Source organism: Saccostrea echinata, unplaced genomic scaffold, assembly GCF_033153115.1.
Source record: "Saccostrea echinata isolate AGI-Se365-2 ecotype Australia unplaced genomic scaffold, CSIRO_AGI_Sech_v1 ptg000001l, whole genome shotgun sequence".
Taxonomy (NCBI): domain Eukaryota; kingdom Metazoa; phylum Mollusca; class Bivalvia; order Ostreida; family Ostreidae; genus Saccostrea; species Saccostrea echinata.
The window spans coordinates 27,601,018-27,614,424 of NW_026889750.1; the positions used below are offsets into that span (position 1 = coordinate 27,601,018).

Consider the following 13,407-nt stretch of genomic DNA (forward strand, 5'->3'; position numbering starts at 1 on the left):
TCATTACACAACAACACTCTTTGAAATGGCTGCAATTCAAAGAAACAATACTCATTCGGTTTTAAGGTAAGGTTAAATCTCCCGTGCAAAGTTGTCGTTCATTACTCTCTCAGACACCTCTGCAATGGGCTCGCATCGAGATTTTTGACATCAAGCAAAAACATGGTATTATTTGAAATTCAACTAATAGTTTTCGATGTATTTTAGTATATATCAACCTTAAAGAACAAACATTAGCGCAGGTATTTAATTATGATAAAATAAACGCACTATTTCTGGTGTTTATCACTGTGAGATGCGCGAGCCAACGACAGAGGTAAATGTATGAGCCGATGGTAGAGAGTGGTTGATTTTGTGTAAAATTTGAATTGTATAGATTTCCTCTGATGTTCTTGACACAAAAGAATGCAAATATAAGTAACAAACAACGATTATTCAGTGAACATGTTAGCGCGCATCATGGAAATGCCAGCAGAGCAATTGCTATTCATAACGTCATGTTCACTGAATAACGTTATTTCCAGAATCCTTGAAATACTTTATTATTATTATAATATATATATATATATATATATATATATATATATATATATATATATATATATATATATATATATATATATATATATATCATGTATATACTGTATATATTACACATACAATTTTAAATTAATCAAAGAGCAGGTACATGTAACTGCATAAAAGTACCATGGTACTGGAACTCTTCATTGTATTTTGGACCCTCTGTAAACACCAATGAAAAATGTTTTTGGACTCTGACGAAGTTATATCATGTAAAGATGTAAATATCGAGTTTATCTATTTCATTTTCGGCATAGGGTACCTGCCATTTATCCTGAAGAAAAATGTTCAGAGACAATGAAGTGTTATAGTGAACGAAATCACTGTTGCTTACTATTATTTAAATGGGAAAAGTACTATTAATAAAGTGTTCAATTAATTCATCTAGTCCAAATGACATGTTTAGATTGCTTGAATTGATTACAATTTGAGTAATAAACTTTAGATTTCAATTTATTTAGTTTTAGATCTAAGAGCAGATCAGAACTCTCAGTGTGCCGTGTATAGAGGGTTCTTGGTTGTCAATTTTATCGTTCGGTAGATCTTTTCAAAATTAAATTCAAAATGTGTATAATTATCAATGCAACGGTAAAATAATTTAGTACTCTGAATCTCTTAATAAAAGGAAATGTTGCCTTAGTTAAGTAGGTTTGAGCAGATTTTTGTCTGGAAATTTATTTCTAGAATTCTGCATCATATTTTAATTCTTACATCAAGTATGGATTTTACAATACAAATTAAACTATATTCAATTAAAAACCCATAATTAAATTCCAAATAAAAAGCATTAAGCAAGGAACTAGTTTTTGTGGCGGAAGTTTTCTTTTTAGAAGAAAATGATCAATTTTTCTCTATCGAAGTATTTACAGTACTGTTAAGTTTGGATTCCTATTTTTCAATGCAGGCTGCACTTGGAGTTATTTTGTACAGTGAAATGTTTTATGCTGGTCCTAACATATTTATAAAATTACCTTTTATGAATTCTATCATCACACTATGACAAATATATAGCAAATATATTCTGAAAATCAGAGAAAAATAGGGCCAATTTAACTTAAAACTAACACTTTTTCAGTAAAAAAAAAAAAAAAAATCATAGACCCCACTTTTGATTATTTTCTGAATATATAAGATAACTTTGATCATTCTGCCTAAATTAAGTAAACGTTTAAGACTTTTTAAAAAATAATTTTCTTGCTTGTTATATTTTTAATGCCAGAAGAATGATATTTTCTTAGTGCAGAAAGGTCAAATAATTGATTTTGCGACGTAATTTCAAATAGGTCAAATAATTGATTATACGTAATATAAGTAATTTCAAAATTTTCTTAATTTTTACAATTTTTGATACTATGTATGTCATTTCAAGATATAATAAGAGTAAATTTTTGGTACCTTTATTTATTTGAATAAAAAGATATTGGAGGAAAAATTTCAACTTCAGTGCAATATGGACATATTAAATGTACCGTAGCGTCAAAAGAAGCGTATTGACTCCTATTTTTTGCTGTTTTGAAATTAAGCTATATATGTAGATACGAAAGATATACTTTACAAAAAAATCCTGAGACTTTCGAAAGCAGGATCCAAACTCCTTAAAATATAGGCAATGTTTAAAATTACTTACAAATATGCTAACTATGGATGAAATATTGAACAACTACTGAACTTTTCCATTTGCCTTTTTATATCATATGATAAGACTGATAAAGTTTAAGTGCAGTCTAACCAAAAAAAATCAATCATATTCATAAAATGACGGAACGGTTGTAAATTTCATTAAAGAATTTGGGTCGTCTAGGGCTCGGTAAATAAATCTGTGGCGGTCCAAAGATGGAGAACTGAATAAGTACTCATATAATATATATCTTTGGATCAAAGAATCATTCATGCTTGTTACAGTCCATGCAGCTGTAAACTGGTTCAGACTTTCCCAGGAATAAAGAATCATGCATGCTTGTAACAGTCCATGCAGCTGTAAACTGGTTCAGACTTTCCCAAGAATAAGGAATCATCCATACTTGTTACAATCCATGCAGCTGTAAACTGGTTCAGACTTTCCCAGGAATAAAGAATTATCATGCTTGTTACAGTCCATGCAGCTGTAAACTGGTTCAGACTTTCTCACGAATAAAGAATTATTTATGTCTGTTACAGTACACCCAGCTGTAAACTGGTTCAGACATTCCCAGGAGTAAAGAATCATTCATGCTTGTTACAGTCCATCCAGTTGTAAACTGGTTCAGATTTCCAAGAATCATCGTAGACTGTTGGTTTTTCTTGTAGTGACCAAAACCTCAAAAGGGGGTTTATTTTTTGAGAATTCAACATATTACATGTATATAGTTGGTATAATACATATACACAAGTGTATAAAAATTGTTATAGATAGTTTTGAATTTCTTAAATTGCAAAACCCTATGATAACAAATGCACAGAAAATGGAATTTGCCTATGCATATATTTCAATGTCTGTGATGTTTCTTCGTTCATGACAATCAAGTTTATTTCCCCATCATTACAATCTTCCAAAATGCAAATGCTCCAAGAGAGAATTTTAAATGAATTTTATTCTTCAAAACGATGTATAACTGCATGAAATTTTAATTGTCGTCAGAATCCATGAAAATATTTTAATGAGAGGAAATTTTTTGAGAAGTGAAAGAGTCTTAAAGTTTATGGCATCTGCTGTATTTTTAGAAATCATGCTCTTGGTTGGCATCTTTTGAGGATCTTCAAATATTTATCATATAGTATTCCATTTGCAGATGGCGTTTTCTGTAAAGATGGATTTGTCTCTGAGGATGTTACAGTTTTTGGAGCAGTGGTAATTTGCATGGAACCGAAAGATTATCACTCCAGAAACTGAATTTTGCTAATCCACTGTCGAGAAAAATGATACTATTTGACAAGTAAGAAAACTTGCTCTATCTCTCATTTCATTAATAAAAGAAAATGAATTCGGTACCAATATCCCAGGTTGCGACACTAATAAGGTTAATTGTAAAATTTGTTTCCCTTTCCCACAGCATAAACATACTTTCCTCGGAAAAGTCATGCCCCTGGCCGACTTCTATCGCGGTATTGGTCCATTTGCACCAGAAGGGAAAGAATTCTTTACAACTGAACACGTTATCTCTGGAAACCAACATTAACTCTTTCGCTTTCCTTTTCCTTAGTTGAACAGTTCCCGATCTAAATATCAGTTGGAAATAAGGAGTTTCAATATCGGGCGACAGTTTGGACAATCACAGGTGTGGTACACTATTGTCAATGTTGCATGTCCTCATTTTAAATGTGACACGCCCAGTTTTTGCCGATAGTCCGTGACGAGTCAGATCAAGAAAAGGTTCAATATACTGCTTCTCTGGGGTTTTGATATATAATTCTTTACGACCAACACTAAATCCTTTAAAAGAAATACCAAAAATACTAGTATGCAATTATAACAACTGCTTTGAAATTGCATTTTGGAAGCTGTTTTATATTCCAATATTCATAAACATTCTCATGAATTAGTAAATATCATTCATTTAATAAACTTGCTTAATGAATCACATGAATCACGCAGATTGCATTGATTTTTTTTTTAAAACTTTCTTTTGGGGGGGAGGGGTGTTAATCTTTTAATCATATTCTCACGTACCTTTCAGTAGGTATATCCACCAACCCTCGCAGCATCTTCCTTCTTGTATGGTGCAACTACGATTCTTTTGCCGGTAGGAAAAGATCTCACATTGTCCGTCTGTCTGACACGTTGATGCACAATCTAGCAGGGAGCGAACCGAGAGAACAACGCTGTCGTTCACTTGACAGGTTTCTCTACAGTCTACCTGTGTAAACTCAACACCTCTGTCAACCTTATCAATGGTCAGTGATTGTGCTAATCGGAGCAGGAAGACCACTGTTATGGCTTCTAAAATCATGACTGGTTTGAAATGAAAATAAGAGAAGAAAAAGACAACCATAGATCAATGGTTATATTTCACAATACTCATTTGTATGGGAAAATATAATGTATAATGTATGTCTGATATAATGGATTCTAGATTGCTTTTACCTGTTTTTGAAAGATTAATTATTAATTTTGCGGGTTTCTTTCTTTCTTTTTTTTTATTAAGTAACAATTGCAGGTGTGATGAGAATGGTAAGTTTAACTGCGTCCCAAAGAATGTCCAATTAAGGTTGTTAATTTACAAGAAAATCGTCAATCGTACTAATTTCTTAATGAAAAAAATCTAAACCCCCCCCCCAAAAAAAAAAAATAGAACAAAGAGTATCAATAGTAACAGAATTTGTTAAGACTTAATCAGTTATACAATACGGCAGACCTACATCACAGATAACAAAGAAAACAAGAGGGGGAAATCACAACAAGAATTTTCAAACAGGAAGAGAAACAAAGTTTCTTTTTTCTTATATATCACAATGATTTTTGATATTTTCTCGATGTCTGAATACTATATTAGGTGTATATTAATCACAATTTGGAAACTGAACTTTACAATATGGAAACTGAACACAAAAAAACATTATTCATATACGTGTAATTCGTCGTATCAAAGATAGTGATTCACTTTATTTATAACATTTTACATTTGTGTGGAATATTAGTATTTATGCAACTAGTTAATGAAGAGAACTTCATACCATAAAAGCTGCAACAAATTTCATTTTGGGATCTCCTTCCTTAATAACGAAACGAAAAACACAAATTAAACACACACACACACACCCTCACACACACACATACATGTGAAAGGTGTCAAACGGGGACAGGGGTTAAAGACTGTCAAAGTGGGGACTTCTTTATTTTTATTATTTCATTGACTTTTGACCAAAAATATTAGTCCTCCTATAACTCTGATGGCGAATATAATGAGAATATATCAATATCTTTAATTTTAAGCCAAGCACTTTTTACAGCACAAACGGGGACCTATATCACACTCATTAATATTCACACATCAGTACTTGATTCATTGTATCTAATCGGGGACATTTTCAAAAAAGAATGCAAAATACTCCCCTTTGTGCCTTTTATTCATTAATTACCACCGTTCTCATCATTGATTAGGATTCTTGTCTTCATAGGTACTTGAACGTTTTATATCTTAAATCAAATAACAACAGTAATAAGCCTCAAAAGTCCATTGAAACCCATAGGCACTCCCCAGCTTAATTGTTAAAAAATATATATCTACTATACTAAAAACATGTTATGTTTATAGTATAGTAGATATATTTTTTTAACAATTAAGCTGTGTAGTGCCTATGTTGAAACCGTACAAATCGTGAGCAGGGCAAACACGGACATTAAAAACACTCGAGTTCAAAGTGCCATGGAGGAGTAAGCACCCCTTCCGACTGGTGTCGCATGATATTTGGTCTGCCTTGTTTAAAATTGGGGGGGGGGGGGGGGGGGCTAATACGATAACATATAAGGTCCGCCTTTTATAAGAAAAGGTCTGCCTACGTTTAAAGGTCCGGGTAGTGCAAAAGGTTTTAATCTTGATTTAAACACATAAAATTAAAGAAAGTTTGTACAATATATCTCTAGAGCAGGAATTCTACTCCTTATCTAGTTGCTTTTAGCAGTGCCGTTTATTTTGTTTTAACATTTCCATGCTTGTGGTGTACAAACTGCATACAAAAATCTCCTTGGACTACAGATGGCATTACAAATGTAGTTTTTTAATTACCTTGATATTTTTATGATCGATGATTTTAGCATTTCAGAAGAAAATCCAGGTTTATATATTAACACTAACTCCCCCCCCCCCCCCCCAAAAAAAAAAAAATTGAGAGCCCAGACGAGAGATATTATTTTGTTTTGTGTGTTTCTTAAAATTTATTTTTTTAAATCTTTTTTTAAGCTTATTTCTAAATTTATTTTTCTTGTTGATACATTTTATTGTGCCTTTTTATGATGCATAGTTATAAAATTTCGGCGGAAAACTCAGATTCATCTAATACTAGAGGCTTGTATGCCCCCTCCCCCAATCCCCTTTAAAAAGTTACACAAATCAGATTTAATTGTTTGTTTGTATGTTTATTTTTTCTCTGTTTCAAAAGTTTTATTCTACGATTTTATGATCCGTAATTGAACAATTTCAAAGAAAACTGAAATATTTACAATAACTGATCCCCACCCTTTTCCAGAGAGAGAGAGAGAGAGAGAGAGAGAGAGAGAGAGAGAGAGGTTAATCAATATAATAAACCACATATAAATTAAATCAAGCCGTTCGTATACTTTCAGTCCTGGTGATTTTTCCCAAATGATAATTATGTTCCGGAATTTATTCCTTTTTGGAACAGTTTAGAGGATCTGTTTCGATTGCACCTTTCCTCGCACAAATGACCCGAAGAATTTAATAAAGATATCGTCCTCTCCAGCCGCCACTACACTTATCACAGGAAGCAGATACACAAGATTTGCTGAAGAAACACTGCATTATTAACGCAAATAATACCTATCGCTGTAATATAATTTTATCCAGTGATCATTTCGGCACTGAAAGCCGTTTTCTCATTAACGAAAGGCGCCCCCCCCCCCTCACTTCCTTCCTTCATGTATCTGCTGAAAATACGACTTTCTTAGACAAAGCGCTCTTCCTTGCAGTGGAAAGCAAGCTCACAGAGCAATCATCTTTACTCCGTCTTTACTGTTTCCTTATTAAAGCAATCCCAGAATCCACAAACTTTTATCATGGTACTTGCAAATGAAGAAAAAGTTTTTGACCGTTAGCCAGTCATTACCGGTATATTCTCCATGATAATTAAGTACCTTTTCGTAGGAAAAGAAGGATTAATTTTTTGAAAAAAAATAATACCAGTGTGTTTATTCCTGCTTGATTATAGATGACAATTTTGCTTAAGTTAAGACAAAATTAAAATTTGATTACACGTATTTATTTCCGCTCCGCAGATAATAGTGCATTACCACAAGAAGTGAATTCGGAATTTGCAGTGTGGTTAGAGTCCATATCTTTTAATGAATAAATGCATACATTTTTTCAGGATGAAGATTTCTGCAGAGGATAAAAATTTTCTTGATCAAACATAAAATTTAGAGACCAATCATGGGGGGGGGGGGGGTCTGCTACTTTCTCTTTTTAGCATACATTTAGTGCACCAATCCTTCTGGTGTGACGTACATTTTTATATTTTAAAAGAAATTACACCTCACGCTTTGTCACAACACAACTGTATTTTTAAATAAAAATTCGATTTCGCGGTATGTAGGGAGTTTTCCATGTAATACATCGTCGGAGACCATAATGGTTTGGATTTAATTCTTTCTTATAACGTTTCAGTCTAATTTCAGATCAATTGAAAAAATATTTATCTCTCAATAAACGCTGATAATTTATTTTAGTCATTTATGGACATTGGCAAGTCACGGTTATCCGGAGGAAAAAGTTTAATTCATAGGTTTTTCCACTTATAAAACTAATTTAGCCTCCTTCCACTCTTCCTCGCCTGAGATGCATTGTACTACCGGAAATTTCTCCAGCCAATACCGAAAATATTCATATAATCATTATTCAAAATTTTATTAGGTAATATTCGAAACATACGGAAGCCGGTAGGTGCCAGGTAGAAAAATATTTTTCTGGCGATAACTTATCTGGCGGCCACCTGAAAATTATATGGCGACCGCCAAATATTCATCTGGCAATATAACTAATAAGAAAGCGAAAATTTTGGACACGGTTCTTTTCTGTAGCATAAAAAAGTAAAGAAAGGGGCAATGTGGACTTTTAACGCAGTATAATAAAAGGTTCGCCCTTTTTATTTCAGATATCTTACTATTACAAAGCGATAATTTTGGATAGGGTTTGATTCCTTAACATAACTCATGGCCGTAGAAACCGGGGGGGGGGGGAGCACGGTGGGCCGTTCCCCCCAATCATTTTGCCGATATATAGATTACTATAGTAAAGATAGATACTATATGCTTGTGCCCCCTTAATAAAAACGTTTGATGACTTTTCTTTTCTTTTTTTTTTTTTTTTTTTTTTTTTTGCTTGTCAGGAAATTTTTGGTAGTGCCCCCTCAACTGTCAACTGAAAATGTATGGCTGTACTCCCCCCCCCCCCAAACTGAATCTGCTTCCTAAGGGCGTGTAACTAGTCAAAATGACAGGGCGGACCTTAAAACGCAGCAATAATAAAAGGTCCGCCCTCAATATTTCAGATATCTTACAAATGTTGAACAGGGTTTATTTTCGTAGCATACAAATTATAGAAAGTGGCAAGCGGACCTTAAAAGATCCCATATAAAAGTTTCTTCCTCTGTATTTCAACTATCTACATTTTACAAAGCAAAAACTTCAGACATGGTTTATTTACGACAGTAGCATAAAAACTGTAGAAAGTGGCAAGCGAACCTTAAAACGCAGATAAAGAAAGGTCCTCCCTCTGTGTTTCAGGTATCTTACTGTTACAAAGCGAAAATTGTGGACAGGATTTATTTTCGTAGCATAAAAATAAGAGAAAGAGGCAAGGCGGAACTTAAAACGCAGTATAATAAAAGGTCCGCCCTCTGTATTTCAGATATCTTACTATTACAAAGCGAAAATTCTGTACAGGGTTTATTTTCGTAGCATAAAAATAAGAGAAAGAGGCAAGGCGGACCTTAAAACGCAGTATAATAAAAGGTCCTCCCTCGGTATTCAGGTATTTCAGACATTTTACTGTTAGAAAGCAAAAAGTATGGACTGGGTTCTTTACTGTAGCATTAAAACTAGTTGTTCTCATAGTGATCAATCGTCTTTTTGTATATATACTGAAACGCAAACGAAACGCAAAAAGCAGTAATCTACAGATATTTGAATTTTTTATCTAATGATTTTTACTTAGGTAAAACTTGATTTGAAAACATCAAAGATTTGATGAAAATGTTAAATGATTATCTTTTAACTTTAGAAAGTAACACATGACTGTTAAAACACCCCCACCCCGGCCATTCAATTACAGCGTGCAAGTCTGCCATGCACAACAATTGCAGCTTGATTTCTACGATGCGATAGGTTCATCAATCTCGAGATCTGAGCGAAAGAAATATTCTTTGCCATTTTTAAATGCCTGTTTTTCAGATGATGAGGTCGAATTTTCTCTAGCCAAGCGCAGTGTAGTAACGCTTGGACTTCCGGTCCAAGGAATGTCATTCATGCTAATGATACGTAAAAGACTGTTGAGGCGTGATGGAGGTCATATTTGCATCTGCAACTCCCCATCACCTTTATTTTGAGATTTTCCAGCTAGTGCAATGGAAATGTCTACTTCAGTCATTTTCAGGAAGCCTTGGCATCGCTTACAGAAAAGATAGGGAAATTTATTTTTCGGAACATTGCTGATTTACTTATGATAAACAGATACAATACCTTAAAACTCCATATTATTGCCAAATATTTTGTTAAACATGCAATTTCTGATATTTGTTAAGCAGACTCAAACTACACTTCTGGTAATGGTATGAAAACCATTCAATTGTTAAATTACCGATATTTACAAAATTGAAGAAGCCCTTACTTTTTAGATACATAATTATATCCTATATGTAATATTTCCCACTAAAATATGATGTTGCGTTTCTTTTGCATTTCAGTATATATCAGTTTTGACTGAATCACTTAGGCTACCTTTATGGTATCTGTTCTATTATTTTTGTCAGTTTGTTTTCTTTTTTCAGTTTTGCTGTTTTTTTTTAATCAGATGTTCACAGTCTTGTTATCTACTTCAACCAAACTATGTGCTTGTATTCACAACTTTTTTCCCGCGGCTCACTTGCTTATTTTTTATGAAGGTCACATATTTCTTTTTAACTCATGATAGGTAATATTATTCAACAATACCGAGCCGCATTGGTATTCAGATGTACAATGAAATCAGAGTTATTCCCTTTGTTTAAGGCCTCATATCTACCTACGTTTTTATGACACCCGCCATGTGCTCCTTGTCATGATCGGGAAAACGGAAAAATCCATTGACAATTAAATGTGTAAATAATGGCATAACAATTAGTTTGCAAAACGTCAGTCAGCATTCGACTTAATGATAGATTGTATTTACTGACAAAGTCATTTTATCGACCATAGAACTTGTGAAATGATGACTTCAAAGGAGACTGTTGATATTCTTGTTTCATCAACGTGTTAGTCAATAAGTTGTTTTAGAGATTGTTCGTATGTAGAACATATTTTTGTGACATGAAAATATGCCCACTATAACATTCCGAAATAATTCTTAAGATGGATCAAAATGTTTTGCACACTTGTAGTTTAAATGATAAAAAAGTGTTGGTAAGAGCTAAATAGAGAGTGGAAAACCTACGTAATCAAATCTAAATTAAATTTTGCGGAAAACACATTAGATACACATATAATAATTATAATTATTTAAATTGAAGATTCCTGCACTTCCCGTTCACTCGGCATTTCAGTTGCGACTGCTGAAAATGGGGTACTAAACCAATTTTCTGCAAAATCATTTGATTGGTTGAGACCAAAATTCGCATGTAAATAGGTGAGTTCATGAGAAAGGTCATGACACAAATCATTTGGAATACGTTTCCTACTCTATCGGAGACAAAGGGCGGGGTGCGGCTCGAGCTCTCGCCCACGACTTTAGCCCCGCTCATGCCCTAAGTATAACCAAGAGTGGAATGTTTATCATAATACAATCGGGGGAATGTATATTTGAATTATACATTTCAGGGGACGTGTTTTGTGTATTAATTATTACAATACAATAAGGGATTATACACATGTATACATTTGTATTACATTTGTACAATACAGTTACTGTAGAGGAATTATTGTTAAGAATTATCGCAAAACAGTAGGGAATATTATGTATTACATGTTAGTATAGCAGTTAACTAGAGAACAAATGGAGAGCAGATAATTAAGCTATAGGGACATTTGTGGATAAATTGTCCCGATTCAGTAGAGAGATCTTTGTAATTTATAACAAAACAACAGAAAACATTTGTGTATAACTCTTAGGAAACAATAAAAAAAAATGCCGTAATCAAAACAATACAACCGAGGAACTGTGTATTTGAATTATCACAATACAATGGGGGGAGGGCATTTGTGTATAAAAACCACAATACAATAGGGGACATATATATGTGTATAAAAAAAATCACAATACAATAGGAGACATATGTGTATAAAAAAAATCACAATACAATAGGGGACATATGTGTATAAAAAAAATCACAATACAATAGGGGACATTTGTGTATAAAAAATCACAATACAATAGGGGACATATATATGTGTATAAAAAATCACAATACAATAGGGGACATTTGTGTATAAAAAATCACAATACAATAGGGGACATATATATGTGTATAAAAAGTCACAGTACAAAAGGGGACATTAGTGTATAAAAAACACAATACAATAGGGGACATTGTGGGTATAAAAAATCACAATACAAAAGGGGACATTCATGTATAGATCATTACAATACAATAGAATTTTTTTTAATAAATCATTGCGAATCATAACGACATGTAAGTGTACCTGATCATAATTCAAGAAGGGACGTGTTTATAAATTATTCTAAAACCAATGGAGGAAATTTGAGTAAAAATTATCACAAAACAATAGGGGACATTTGTGTATAAATAATCACAATACAATAGGGGACATTTTGAGTATGAATAATAAAAGTGAAATTTCTTGATCTTGGAGAGCATAAAGCAACTGGGCGGAAGTGCTGGTGAATTCTAAAATACGAAGTAGTTTTTTTTTTAAAGTGAAAAAATAATGAAAGTTTTTTCTCTGATACCAATTACTTTTGATTCTATTTTGTTTAATTTGTTCCAATGAAAGCTTGAAATTGAGCTTGAATTTTGTTTAGGAATAAAATACAGTAACTGTGGAACCCCCACCCAACCGACTTTACCTCCAAGAGCATATCTCAATATTAAAGAAAAACAATAAATACATCGACAATAGTATACTTATTCTTAAAAATGTATGTATGAAACAAAAGAAACAATATATAGATTAGACTGGAAAGAAATTATTTACTTCCGTCAAATGACGACATCTTTTGATAGAAAATGTATTAGTAACAACTAACAAGTGGTCACGGGTGGGGTTTCACTTAAAATGTTATAAAAATTTTCAAAATGATCAACCAAATGAACATCAATCGCAAGCTCAACAAAGACAATAAATAAATCTGCATTACGGAAAAGATGAAAAATAAGCTCACCTGTTAAGCGAAAAAAAAAAGAGTCGAGAATTTACATACAACTTTGCAGTTGCTGATCTGTAGCTCGTTGATCTACCAGAGGAAATTGGAATGGGCGATTAGAGAAGTATAGTCCCCCCCCCCCCCTCGACCAAATTTGACAAAAAAGTACATATCAATTGCGCACAAACGAGTGCATTGGTTCTTGATTTATTTCTCTGTATATTTAAGCTGCCAGCTCAAAATATTACAAACCATGAAATCTTACCATGCATTATATTTTTAGTGCATGAACTTCTGCGAAATATGAGGATTAAATCATTCCTTGATGATTTCCCCGGGGGAAATGGATTTTATTGGTTGAATATAATTGTTCGTATTTCCCTCATGATAATGAATGAATCGTTTGCGGTATTGTACCAAAAAAAAAACAAACCTTTGTAAATAACATTCAATTTAGGCTCTTCTTTCTAATTCACTTTTAAAAAAGTCAATTGTCTTCCGTATCTTTTTTCCCCTTTTTCAAAACACCCTTATTGGAAAGAAGATAATTGCTAAATTCGTCACTGTTTGGCAGATGAACCCTTTCTAATATTATTAATTT

At 33.0% G+C, this 13,407-nt stretch overlaps 2 protein-coding genes across 2 annotated transcripts in view; one reads left to right on the forward strand and one right to left on the reverse strand.

Annotated features, from left to right (window-relative positions):
* The window catches only part of LOC133188591 (uncharacterized), a 151,345-nt gene extending 140,528 nt beyond the window's left edge, over positions 1-10,817 (reverse strand). Inside the window, exon 1 of the mRNA XM_061324077.1 lies at positions 10,812-10,817. The gene's annotated coding sequence lies outside the window, so the exon portion shown is untranslated. The remainder of the gene's footprint in view (positions 1-10,811) is intronic.
* LOC133188546 (dual 3',5'-cyclic-AMP and -GMP phosphodiesterase 11A-like) overlaps positions 1-13,407 on the forward strand; it is a 279,036-nt gene that overhangs the window by 111,497 nt on the left and 154,132 nt on the right. The window lies entirely within an intron of this gene.